Source organism: Nerophis ophidion, linkage group LG05 (genome assembly GCF_033978795.1).
Source record: "Nerophis ophidion isolate RoL-2023_Sa linkage group LG05, RoL_Noph_v1.0, whole genome shotgun sequence".
Classification (NCBI taxonomy): Eukaryota; Metazoa; Chordata; class Actinopteri; order Syngnathiformes; family Syngnathidae; genus Nerophis; species Nerophis ophidion.
In genome coordinates, this window is record NC_084615.1 from 64587750 (window position 1) to 64601979 (window position 14230).

General features: G+C 39.5%; 1 protein-coding gene across 3 annotated transcripts in view; it reads right to left on the reverse strand.

Annotated features, from left to right (window-relative positions):
* The window catches only part of lpar4 (lysophosphatidic acid receptor 4), a 50332-nt gene extending 37073 nt beyond the window's left edge, over positions 1 to 13259 (reverse strand). For all 3 annotated transcript variants that reach the window (XM_061901774.1, XM_061901773.1, XM_061901772.1), the window contains exon 1: positions 13172 to 13259. The gene's annotated coding sequence lies outside the window, so the exon portion shown is untranslated. The remainder of the gene's footprint in view (positions 1 to 13171) is intronic.
* Between the last annotated feature and the right edge of the window lie 971 nt (positions 13260 to 14230).

The following is a 14230-nucleotide window of genomic DNA, read 5'->3' on the forward strand; positions in this document are numbered from 1 at the left end:
TGGTCTCAGCCAATAGTAAAAAACAAAACAAAAAAAACAACCCATATTGGATATGTAATAAATAAAATGAAAATATGATAATGGTAGATACATGAAAATTGTATCGCACTACATGACCTTTTCCTTTTCTATAATGTGTCTTGTATTAGATACAGAGTAGTGACTAAATATTTCACATGAAAGTGATTTTGCTGTGTATTATTGTTGTGTATTCTAAATTCTAAACATGATATGCATACCGTATTTCGTTGAATTGCCGCAGGGCATATAGTATGCGCCTGCCTTGAATTACTGCCGGGTAAAACTCGCTTCCCAAAGTAATTAGCGCATGCTTAGTATTACCGCCTGGTCAAACTCGTGACATCACGAGTGACCCTTCCCCTGTCATTTTCAAAATGGAGGAGGCTGATTTCAATACTGGTAATTTGAAATCGCATAAAGGAGAGAAGATTAAGAGCTATTCAGTAGGATTTAAGGTGCAAGCTTACATCACACTCAAATTTTTACTGCATACCTTTGGTAAGTGCCGGAGTGAGAAGAGGTTTTAAAGTAATTAGCGCATGTTTACTTTTACCGCATGCCTTTGGTAAGCGTAGGAGTGAGAAGAGGTTTTAAATCAATTAGTGCCCCGGCGGCAATTCAAGAAAATACGGTATATTTTTGGATTAATCGGTCCCCTTATTTTCATTGCACAGTCCTTTACAAATCGGTATAGTAAGTGACCACAGAGTCTAAAGAGCAGGGGCACTGCAGCTAAACACAACGCCTCATGGGAAGGAAACTAACTCCATTGTTTCTTACTGTTCTTTATCCACTTTTTTTTTTTTTTTGAGCCATAATTGATTTGTTCCAGGCAGTTTTGAGGTGGTTACCATGTACACATGCTTCACTTCACTTACAAGGGTGTCTCTCTGGTATCATCTGTTGGATGTATCTGGTATTGCAACTACAAAAGCGGGAGTCAATAAGGGTACCGTGGATGGGAGGATATTCATGGACGGTAAGAGTCATATGTGGAAACATGCAGCTGCCAGTATTAATAAAATGTTGACTCTTTGGTCTTAAATAGATAAGACTGTGATGTTTGGCTCTTGCCTCCAAACATCCACATTGTTTCCTCCCTGTCTTGGTATGTAATATCTTTAGAGACATGTCCTTTTAATCCAGCAAGGATTTCTTAAAATTCTGTTTGATTAACTTGTTTTTGTTATCGTCTTGACCCGTGTTTGATCCGTATCATCAGCAAACATCTTTCTATATGTGTGAACCCTCTAAACCAGGGGTCACCAACCTTTTAGAAACCAAGAGCTACTTCTTGGGTACTGATTATTGCAAAGGGCTACCAGTTTGATACATACTTAAATAAATTGCCAGAAAAAACCCATTTGCTCATTTTAACTTTAATAAATAAATCTATATGTATAAAGAAATGGGTATTTCTGTCTGTCATTTTACAGAAGATTTGTTGTAGAGAATAAATTATGAAAAAAACACTTAATTGAACGGTTTAAAAGAGGACAAAACAAGAAAAAAATGAAAATCAAATTTTGAAACATGGTTTATCTTCAATTTCGACTCTTTAAAATTCAAAATTCAACCGAAAAACATGAAGAGGAAAAACTAGCTAATTCGAATCTGTTTAAAATATTTAAAAAATAATTTATGGAATATTCCATCCATTTTCTACCGCTTATTCCCTTTTGGGGCGCTGGCGCCTATCTCAGCGACAACCGGGCGGGAGGCAGGGTACACCCTGGACAAGTCGCCACCTCATCACAGGGCCAACACAGATAGACAGACATTCACACTCACATTCAAACACTAGGGCCAATTGAGTGTTGCCAATCAACCTATCCCCAGGTGCATGTCTTTGGAAGTGGGAGGAAACCGGAGTACCCGGAGGGAACCCACGCATTCACGGGGAGAACATGCAAACTCCACACAGAAAGATCTCGAGCCTGGATTTGAACCCAGGACTGCAGGAACTTCGTATTGTGAGGCAGACGCACTAACCCCTCTGCCACCATGAAGCCCTTTATGGTATATCATTAGTAATTTTTCCAGATTAAGATTAATTTTAGAATTTTGATGACATGTTTGAAATAGGTTAAAACCTAATCTGCACTTTGTTAAAATATATAACAAATTGGACCAAGCTATATTTCTAACAAAGACAAATCATTATTTCTTCTAGATTTTCCAGAACAAAAATTTTAAAAGAAATTGAAAAGACTTTGAAATAAGATTTAAATTTGATTCTACAGATTTTCTACATTTGCCAGAATAATTGTTTTGAATTTTAATCATAAAAAGTTCGAAGAACAGATGCTAAAATGAAGAATTAAATTAAAAAAGTATTTATTATTCTTTACAATAATAATTAAAAAAAAATACTTGGACATTGATTTACATTGTCAGGAAAGAAGAGGAAGGAATTTAAAAGGTAAAAAGGTATATGTGTTTAAAAATCCTAAAATCATTTTTAAGGTTGTATTTTTTTCTCTAAAATTGTCTTTCTGGAAGTTATAAGAAGCAAAGTAAAAAATATAAATTAATTTATTCAAACAAGTGAAGACCAAGTCTTTAAAATATTTTCTTGGATTTTTGAATTCTATTTGAAATTTGTCTCTCTTAGAATTAAAAATTTTGAGCAAAGCGAGACCAGCTTGCTAGTAAATAAATACAATTTAAAAAAATAGAGGCAGCTCACTGGTAAGTGCTGCTATTTGAGCTATTTTTAGAACAGGCCAGCGGGCGACTCATCTGGTCCTCGCGGGCGACCTGGTGCCCGCGGGCACCGCGTTAGTGACCCCTGCTCTAAACAATAAAGGGCAATTTTCACATTTTTTAAAATTTGCTTATCATTCTCTATCCTATGAGTCAAGAACTCACAAGTATTTTTTTTGTAATCCATCCATTTTCTACCAGGGTCGCGGGGGTGACTGGAGCCTCTCCCAGCTGCTTTTGGGCAGAAGGCTTGGTACACCCCGGACAAGTCACTACCTCATAGCAGGGCCAACATTCACACTCACATTCACACACTAATAATAATGGATTAGATTTATATCACGCTTTTCTATTGTTAGATACTCAAAGCGCTCACAGAGAAGTGGGAACCCATTATTCATTCACACCTGGTGGTGGTAAGCTACATATGTAGCCACAGCTGCCCTGGGGTAGACTGACGGAAGCGTGGCTGCCAGTTTGCGCCTACGGCCCCTCCGACCACCACCAATCATTCATTCATCATTCATTCACCAGTGTGAGCGGCACCGGGGGCAAGGGTGAAGTGTCCTGCCCAAGGACACAACGGTTGGATTTGGATGTCAATAGGTGGGAAGCGAACCTACAACCCTCAGGTTTCTGGCACAGCCGCTCTACCCACTACGCCATGCCACCACTAGGGCCAATTAGTAGTAACAGACACATTTATAACAATATTTAATATGTAAAATATTTACAGTACTTTTGTAATTTTAGACATGCTAAGAATTATCATCCAACCATCCATCAATCTTCTTCCACTTAGCCAAGGTCGGGTCGCGGGTTTAGCAGCCTAAGCAGGGAAGCCCAGACTTTCCCGAGGCGTTCCCAGGCCAGCCGGAGAGATAGTCTTTCCAACATGTCCTGGGTCTTCCCCTTGGCCTCCTACCGGTCGGACGTGTCCGAAACACCTCCTTAGGGAGGCGTTCTGGTGGCATCCTAACCAGATGCCTAAACCACTTCATTTGGCTCCTCTCGATGTGCAGAGCAGCGGCTTTACTTTGAGTTCCTCCCGGATGGCAGACCTTCTTACCTTGTCTCTAAGGGAAAGCCCCGCCACCCGGCGGAGGAAACTCATTTCGGCCGCTTGTACCCGTAAGCTTGTCCTTTCAGTCATGACCCAAAGCTCATGACCATAGGTGAGGTTGGGAACGTAGATCGACCAATTAATTGAGAACTTTGCCTTCCGGCTCAGCTCCTTCTTCACCACAACGGCTCAATACAGCGTCCGCATTACTGAAGACGCCGTACCGAACCGCCTGTCATCTCACGATCCACTCTTCCCTCACTCGTGAACAAGATTTCGAGGTACTTGAACTGGTCCACTTGGGGCAAGATCTCCTCCCGAAACCGGAGATAGCATTCCACCCTTTTCCGGGCGAAAACCATGGACTTGGGCTTGGAGGTGCTGATTCTCATCCAAGTCACTTCACACTCGGCTGCGAACCGATCCAGTGAGAGCTGAAGATCTTGGCCAGATGAAGCCATTAGGCCCACATCATCTGCAAATAGCGGAAACATAATCCTGCAGCCACCAAACCAGATACCCTCAACGCCCTGACTGTGCCTAGAAATTCTGTCCATAAAAGTTATGAACAGAGTCGGTGACAAAAGGCAGCCTTGGCGGAGTCCAACCCTCACTGGAAACGGGTCCGACTTACTGCCGGCAATGCGGACCGAGCTCCGACACTGATTATACAGGGAGCGGACCGCCACAGTCCGTTACCCCATACTCTCTGAGCACTCCCCACAGGACTTCCGGGGGTACACAGTCGAATGCCTTCTCTAAATCCACAAAGCACATATAGACTGTTTGGGCAAACTCCCATGCACCCTGAAGGACCCTTCCGAGAGTATAGAGCTGGTCCACAGTTCCACGACCAGGACGAAAACCACACTGTTCCTCCTGAATCCGAGGTTCGACTATCCGGCGTAGCCTCCTCTCCATTACACCTGAATAGACCTTACCGAGTAGGCTGAGGCTAAGGCTAAGAATTACTGGAACTTATTTCCGAGGCGCATTTTTTTCAGTGCCCATAGTAACGCAATTCCTATTTCCAGACTTTGTAACAGCCAACAAAGATGATTACTTTTGGACAAACGAGGATTCACAAACTGGAGGATAAACTGCATGGCTAGAGGTGCCAAGCGAGCACAAAGGGATCTTGAGGGTAAAATGTTCAAGGAGACGGAAGCTGAGAGAGTGAGGACCGGCCACTGGCGTTTCTAGCGAACAGAACACAACAAAAGACAAACTGTTCGCTCTAACAAACCCTGCAGTGCTAAAACATGTTTCAACCCACCCAAAATCAACTGGAAACACGCCCACTTGACCAAACACACAATTGCCCATTTAGTAAGTCAATAGATAGATAGATAGATAGATAGATAGATAGATAGATAGATAGATAGATAGATAGATAGATAGATAGATAGATAGATAGATAGATAGATAGATAGATAGATAGATGGATAGATAGATAGATAAATAGATAGATAAATAGATAGATAGATAGATAGTACTTTGATTCCTTCAGGAGAGTTCCTTCTGGAAAATCAAAATAGTCAGCTGTCCATTGAGTAAGTCACTATAATATAGACTATTTTACATGCAGCGCATCATGTTTATTAGTACAACTACATATACTCTCAAGCTGGCTGTGTACAAACAAAACATAAAATGCGGGCTAATACTTTACAGATCCTGTAATATAATTGTTCATGATTTTCAGTGAGAACAAATTGGTGTCCTATGGCATTGTGTTGTGTGTTAAAAACTCAAAAGTGTGTCAATGAGTTACTTCGCAACAAAAACAGTTCCTATGTGTTTGCTCTTACAATAATGTCACAATATTTTGGTTGTTATACAGGTCATGGCAGGTAAATGAAGTATGGTTGGCTGTTGTTGCATACATTTTTGGAGTGATTTAGAGCAGTGGTTCTCAAATGGGGGTAAGCGTACCCCTGGAGGTACTTGAAGGTATGCCAAGGGGTATGTGAGATTTTTTTTTAAATATTCAAAAAATCCTTTATAAATATATTTATTGAATAATACTTTAACAAAATATGAATGTAAGTTCATAAACTGTGAAAAGAAATGCAACAATGCAATATTCAGTTTTGACGGCCAGATTTTTTGTGGACATGTTCCATAAATATTGATGTTAAAGATTTCTTTTTTTGTGAATACATTTTTAGAATTAAGTTCATGAATCCAGATGGATCTCTATTACAATCCCCAAAGAGGGCACTTTAAGTTGATGTGTAGAAATCCTTATTTATAATTTAATCACTTGTTTATTTTTCAACAAGTTTTCAGTTATTTTTATATCTTTTTTTTCCCGAATATTTTGCACTGTTACACAATTTAATAAATCAGAAACTGATGACATAGTGCTGTATTTTACTTCTTTGTCTCTTTTTTTCAACCAAAAATGCTTTGCTCTGATTAGGGGGTACTTGAATTAAAAAAAAATGTTCACAGGGGGTACATCACTGAAAAAAGGTTTAGAACCACTGATTTAGAGGGATAATAAATTGCTCTCGTTAGCAGCATTGCGGGCCGATTATTACAAATGTATTACAAAACACAAGTAAATATATATATATATATATATATATATATATATATATATATATATATATATATATATAAGTAAACATTGATTGATTGATTGATATATATATATATATATATATGAAATATTTGACATGCACCTGGGGATAGGTTGATTGGCAACACTAAAATTGGCCCTAGTGTGTGAATGTGAGTGTGAATGTTGTCTGTCTATCTGTGTTGGCCCTGCGATGAGGTGGCGACTTGTCCAGGGTGTACCCCGCCTTCCGCCCGATTGTAGCTGAGATAGGCGCCAGCGCCCCCCGCGACCCCGAAAGGGAATAAGCGGCAGAAAATGGATGGATGGATGGCTATATATATATATATATATATATATATATATATACATACATAAGTGTTCTTGTCTCTCATAGGGGTTGTGAAAATGCAGTTCCCCTTCAAAGGCCATTAAATGATTGAACATGGGGAAGACATCAGAATGTGACGGATACAGACCGAGAATAACATGACTACATACCAGAGCCCTCTGCCGTATATCATGTTTATTAGTGCTTCAATTTCTTGAGGATTGTTTTATTATTTGTGCATGGAATCATGGGCTTTCTGCCATATTAAACAGACGTTAGACAAAATACTGAGCAGATCATATTCCCCCACCGCTAAAATGGAAAGGCAGCAGCGTTCAAGGAGCTCACATGAAAGATGTGGAAACATTTGATTACACGGAGAATATCCACATGTTGTCATTTGGCATTACCCTGTGTATATGCCAAACAAATAATGTAATAGTGTTATTTTAACTTACAAGAAGCACTAACACATTCTTTTTCAAACTACATTTAAGTGTCTGACTGTCTGAGAGGAAGATTTACAACCACATGGTCAATGAAATAAATTATTTTGTGGTTTGCTTTGGAGCAGAACATAATGCTGCCATAATTTACCCAACCATAATGTCTCCCTCAGATGGAAGAAGAAAGTGTACTTGGAGATGGGAGCCACCAACTCATACAAGTCTTGCAGAGCCTGGAGACCGACATTTTCTGAGGTCAGTAAAACCAACAGTTCCAAGAGAACAAATATCCAAACAAATGTGCAGCTGAGCTGACCCCACTGAGAAGTTGGGAATCTCTTGAGTCTGCTGAGCCCGGCGTGACACCAGCATGGCCTCCAGTCCCAGCAGCCCTAGCAGGGGCAGAGAGGCCGAGTATCAAGAAACTGGTGGACACAGCTCTCTTAGAACCTTGACCCCATCATCCTCATTCACAGACCACCAGGCAAGCATACTTCCTTCCACTTGAAGAAGCCAGTTTAAGGACACCAAACTGTCAACCAAAGACAGCTGGACCAGAAACACATTGGAAGGTTTGGTGGGGATGTGAGCCAAAGGGCCCACAGGCTGAGTATGAAACAAAAACCAAAAAGCAGAGAAAAATCAAGGTAAACCACAGGGGTCAAACTCAAGGCCCGGGGGCCAGATCTGGCCCACAAACACCTGGAAATGATATAGTACTTTAATTTCTCACTAAATGTAATGTATTTTTTACATTTTGACAGAAAAACTATATGTACTGCTTGAAATTGCATGCATTTTCAACTTTAATAGTATCCATTATTGCAACAAATATTACAGTCTATTATCATACGTTTCAAACATTTCTTGTCCAAATAAATTTTACTTGTGATTTTACAGCAAACTACCCCATCAAATTAATAAAAATGACAATAAATGTTGCGGTGTTCTTTACAGCATAATACTGTAAACTGAAAAAAACAAACAGTTTTTTGCATTAAAATTCTGATGATTAAACTGCCAGTTTTTGACTGTAAAATATACAGATGTTTTTAACGGTGGATTATTGTAAATGGAAATACAGTACATTCGTTTTTACGGTAGAGAAACTGGCAGCTAAGTTGCCAGAATAAAAAAAGAACTTGTACCTTTTTTACAATAAATAAATAAATAATAGATAAATGGGTTGTTCTTGTATAGCGCTTTTCTACCTTCCAGGTACTCAAAGCGCTTTGACACTACTTCCACATTCACCCATTCACACACACATTCACACTGATGGAGGGAGCCGCCATGCAAGGCAGCTAACCAGCACCCATCAGGAGCAAGGGTGAAGTGTCTTGCTCAGGACACAACGAACGTGACGAGTTAGGTACTAGGTGGGGATTGAACCAGGGACCCTCGGGTTGCGCACGGCCACTCTCCCACTGCGCCACACCGTCCCATTAACAATATAATGTTGTAAAAACCAATGTGAATTTAATAGTAAAATTTTGGAAACTACGCTGCCAGCTTTTCCGTAAAAAAATAAAAACAAAACAGTGGTACTATTTTTATATGTACCGTAAAATGTAAGAAATTAAAAAATGCCTATTTTACAGTCACATTTCTTTAATGTTTACTGTAATATCGACAGTCTATTTAATATATATATATATATATATATATATATATATATATATATATATATATATATATATATATATATATATATATATATATATATATATATATATATATATATATATATATATATATATATACATACATACATATATATACATACATATATACACACAACTAATACAATTCATACAACATGCTGTCTACAAGTGGCCCTCTGGTGGCAGCCATAACTGCCATGTGGCCATCAATGAAAACGAGTTTGACATCCCAGCACTAGTATATTATTTTGCATCCTCTTCTACTCAGGTTTTCTTGCTGGAATTGTACTTTGGGTTAAGTTTATTTCTGCTTGAGAAAATGCTAAAACATGAATCCGTCCTTAATCTGTGGGAACACACAGGGGCCTGCCATGTTTAAATCCCAAATTGTAAAATCTTGCCCGCCAAATCAATCAATCAATCAATCAATCAATCAATGTTCATTTATATAGCCCTAAATCACTAGTGTCTCAAAGGGCTGCACAAACCACAACAAATCGTTTAATGTGGGCCACAAAAGCCTGGAAATAATGTGTCAACAAAGTACTTTATCTTTCTAACTAATCATATTCATTCTTTCATTTTTGACAGAAATATTGCACGTACTGCATACAATTAGATACCTTTTGAACTTGACAATTATTTGTCCTTGCAAAAACCTTTGTCAGCACAGGGCGTCCAAAGTGCGGCCAGCAACACAAGTTTAGTTATCTTGCAGCATATGTTTAAACATACTCAGTCTAATGTTTGTTTAACATGGCAAACAGCCATTCAACAATCCTCAAAAAACATGTGGAATGATAAAAAAAAAAGAAACAAAATGGGAATCAATGAGGGAAAAAATCTGAGAACTTGTTACTAATAACACAAGTGTGTCTAAACTTTTTCCACCAAGGGAACAAATCAAAGTATTTGAGGGCAATTTTTATTTTTATTTTTTTATTTTACTTTATAGTATGTGGCCTCAGGTGAAAAAAATGTGTGAAAAAGCTGTGCTTACGCTGGAGTATTCACGTATTTGAGGTGCACATGAAACTGTCATCTGACTCATGTGAGCAGGTTACCATATACACATAAATGTTACAGAAATTATTTTACATTTGGGGCCATCTGTGACCCACCTCTTCTAAAGTTTTACATATCATTGTCACGACTATATTTTCAAACAGGGTGCAGCCTCAATTCCTTTCTCAGAGACAACATTGTGAGGCTCACAATCATTCCGCGGTTTGCTCTAAACACATGAAAAAAAAGCATCCCCTACTCACTTGAGATTGGTCAGACCGTGGCAGTGATGGGCAAACTCCTGAGTAAATGTAATAGGCTGAGTTTCAAGTTGCTCTCAATTAAATGTATCTAAGCAACAGAGGAAGCTATCCCGCACAATTAAGCTACACTGCAAAAGTAGCTTGCTAGATCAAAGCTGATTGATTGAAACATTTTTAGTAGATTGCACAGTACAGTATATATTCCGTACAATGACCACTAAATGGTAACACAACTTGTTTAAATCGGGGTCCACGTTAATCAATTCAACCTACATTTATATATTTTATATCTAAGGGCACACGTGTATAATATCAATGTTAAAGTACCAGAGTGTACAAACGGACCCAATAAAAGTTCATTACTGTTAACGATCTGTCATTTAACTGTGGACATCATACCACTACCTCTAGGGGTCCCCACACCCCACTGGTTGTATTTATTTATGTGGCCTAAACAAAGTACACCATGTCCGAGAAGACAAAGCCACCCTCAATCGAAAGGATGAGGAAAGCCTATAGCAAATCACTAATATCTAGGCCAGGGCAATATCCCCACATTAGCTTTCCCGAATGACCAGGAAGACAGAGGCTGATGTACAGATCTAAGGAACAATTTTATTCATTCAATACAGTAGTAATAGTTACCACAGGAGGAGTCTGGTGGAGAGGATTTACCTCTGTCAGGCTTTTCCCTGACAGTTTGTTTATGTTTTAGTTTTTTCCTCTGCATTTGTCTCTTTCCTCTGTGTTTAGTATCTCCTGTCTTTAGTTCCTGTCTAGTGCTCTTATTTTGTCAGCTTCCTGTCTGCTGTGTTCCTCCTCAGCTGCGGCTGATTGGCACCTGGCCACACTTGTTGCCAATCAGCCCGCTCCTTTTTGTACCTGCTTTGTCTTGTGTCAGTTGCTGGATCATTGTATTGTCGTTGCCACATGTCACTCTTGTCGTGCTACCCGTCATGTCGTTTTGTTACAGCTACTACCTGTCGTGCTACATTTTGTCCTGGTCATCGTAGCTGTAAGCTGTTTCTGTTAGCATTAGTTATTTCCAGTTTTTCTGTTTGCTATCCACTAGCTTCCATGATAAAGTTCCTTTTTGTTTTTTTAGCTTCCAGTGCTAGCTCCCTTAGTTTGTTATTCCGCCCACGTGCGTGCTTTTTGTTTGTTCTTGTTTAGTTTCAATTAAATCATGTTTTCATATTCTATGCCTGCCTACGTCTCTGCATCTTGGGGTTCATCAACAAATAACTCTGACAACCTCAAAGTTTTATGGGCTGCAGTGTAGGACAATGGGCAATGGCTAGGAGGGATTGGGCTACCCAGGGGGTAAGGCCAGAAGAGTTACTGATGATAGAAGACTCAAGGCCAATAGGGGGCATACAATCCACTGCAAGTCCACAGCACACAAACTAATAGTGTAAAACCAAATAAACCAGTGGTTCTCAAATGGGGGTACTTGAAGGAATGCCAAGGGGTACGTGATATTTTTTTTAAATATTCTAAAAATATCAGTAATTCAAAAATCCTTTATAAATATATTATTGAATATTACTTCAACAAAATATGAATGTAAGTTCATAAACCGTGAAAAGAAATGCAACAAAGCAATATTCAGTGTTGACAGCTAGATTTTTTGTGGACATGTTCCATAAATATTGATGTTAAAGATTTATTTTTTTGTGAAGAAATGTTTAGAATTAAGTTCATGAATCCAGATGGATCTCTATTACAATCGCAAAAGAGGGCACTTTAAGTTGATGATTACCTTATTTATAATTGAATCACTTGTTTATTTTTCAACAAGTTTTTAGTTATTTTTATATCTTTTTTTCCAAATAGTTCAAGAAAGACCACTACAAATGAGCAATATTTTGCACTGTTATACAATTTAATACATCAGAAACTGATGACATAGTGCTGTATTTTACTTCTTTATCTCTTTTTCTCCACCAAAAATGCTTTGCTCTGATTAGGGGATACTTGAATTCAAAAAATGTTCACCGGAGGTACATCACTGAAAAAAGGTTGAGAACCACTGAAATAAAAGATAAGGGTATAATGTCTTCAAAATAAAACAAACCATAAATCAAGTATGCAATCAATCTGACTTAGACTAAGCCTGTACGTCTATAACCCTCACACCATTGCACAATAAATTAAAACGTATCTTTACATTGGTGGTGGGGGAAACAGTGATAAATCGTGCGCCGTATCTTGCACTCCTCCCTGTGGGCAGGTATCATGACATTAGTAAAAAGCAATACAATTCAACAAATACATCAATAATATACACTAAAATATCATCTGAAAATACACATTATTAAAAAAAAGTTAAATACATTATAAAACCAGGCCTGCCAGCTAATACTGGAGATTGGAGAGACTGGACGGGTAACTGGAAGCTATAGGGATAGTAAAAGTTTGAATGAGCCGGATGGTTTTGAATGTATGCAACTCAAATGACATGCTCCCCATACCTGAAAGCGCTACTACTAACCTACTCAGTGGTTAGAGTTTCCGCCCGGAGATCGGTAGGTTGCGAGTTCATACCCCGGCCGAGTCATACCAAAGACTATAAAAATGGGACCCAATACCCCCCTGCTTGGTCTCAGCATCAAGGGTTGGAATTGGGGGTTAAGTCACCAAAAATTATTCCCGGGCGCGGCCACCGCTGCTGCCCACTGCTCCCCTCACCTCCCAGGGGGTGATCAAGGGTGATGGGTCAAATGCAGAGAATAATTTCGCCACCCCTAGTGTGTGAGTGACAATCATTGATACTTTAACTTTAATTTTACTACTGGTAACCATGCAATCACAAAGTGCACTTCAGGGCTACAACCAGAGCTTTAAAGCTCAGACACACAAGTACACGAAAGGGGTACACATATTGGCAAAATAGGATAATCAAAATGGAGTAACACAACAAAGGTCATTCTAAAAGCTACACCTACCACCCTATCGGGCAGGCAGTGTATGTGCACAAATCTCAACCCTTCTACCAGTGTATAGGGTTTCTGATTCACACTATAAAAGGGGTATGTGCACTATTATTAAAATGTAGTGGTTGCAATCATCAAAAAAAACTCATAAAACCAAAATCAACACCTACCCAGTCGCTCGCAGGTTTGCTCACCAAACACTCAAAGTCAGGCTTTGGGGTCAAGAGAAGGCCGCAGGGCTTCCTCTTTTATTTATAGCCTCCCCAGGGCCCTAAAGAGCTACCCGTTCTAGCACACTCTACCAGTCAAATTTAGTTTGCCTTTTCTTTGGCCCACCCCTATATAATAATAGGCATTCCTCTGTCTCCGACTCCTTTGTCGTCATGTGACATGAGTCTGTTATGATTTTACTTACTCATTTTGATGAACCCTTATCTTGCCTCTGATTGGCCTATCCGTAATGTTTCGCCCTAACCTTAGCCAATCGTGACTCATCACAACAACACCAACATATCATCATGGATTTTCTCCGTATATACCGATGTTCTCATTTATCCAGGTCATTGTGTTTTCTCCATGTTTTTTTTTTTTGCATGGATTTGAAATCCTTTTTTTCTCTTTGTAGCCTGTAGCTTTGATGTAAGATACCTAGCAACAGGGGTCTAAATTTAGCTTAGCTACAGGAAAAGCTACTCGTTAAAAAAGTAGCTAAGCTACCGCCAAGCGACTACAAAATGTAGCTAAGCTACATAGCTTAGCTACATGTAGCTTGTTACTGCCCATTACTGGACCGTGTTGAGCTCCAGCACATTGCTACTTTGAATATGATTTTCGTACTTGTGGTTGTGGTCCGGGCGTGGATGTGCCAAGCCGCGCCTAAATCACGCTACATAACAATAAATAAATAGATAAATAAATAAATATACCTCGCCCTTGGGCTGTATAGGGAGCAGCCAGTGTTTATGTGCTCGGCAGTCTGTTCAGGCTCGCCACAGTCGCATGGCGCACTGTCCGATAGGCCCCACTTCTTCAAAGATGACTTGATGCGACCAACCCCAGTGCGTTAGCGATTCAGTGAAGTCCATAGATGGCGTGGTAGGTCTTCTCCTGTTACACTGCCTCCTGGGTCCTGGATGCATCGGTGGATGCGGGAGGGCCCAGCGGTCTCCCAGGTCTGTTTCCAGGATGCAGCCAGCGTCGAGCTGGCAGACTAAGGTACAAGCCAAGAT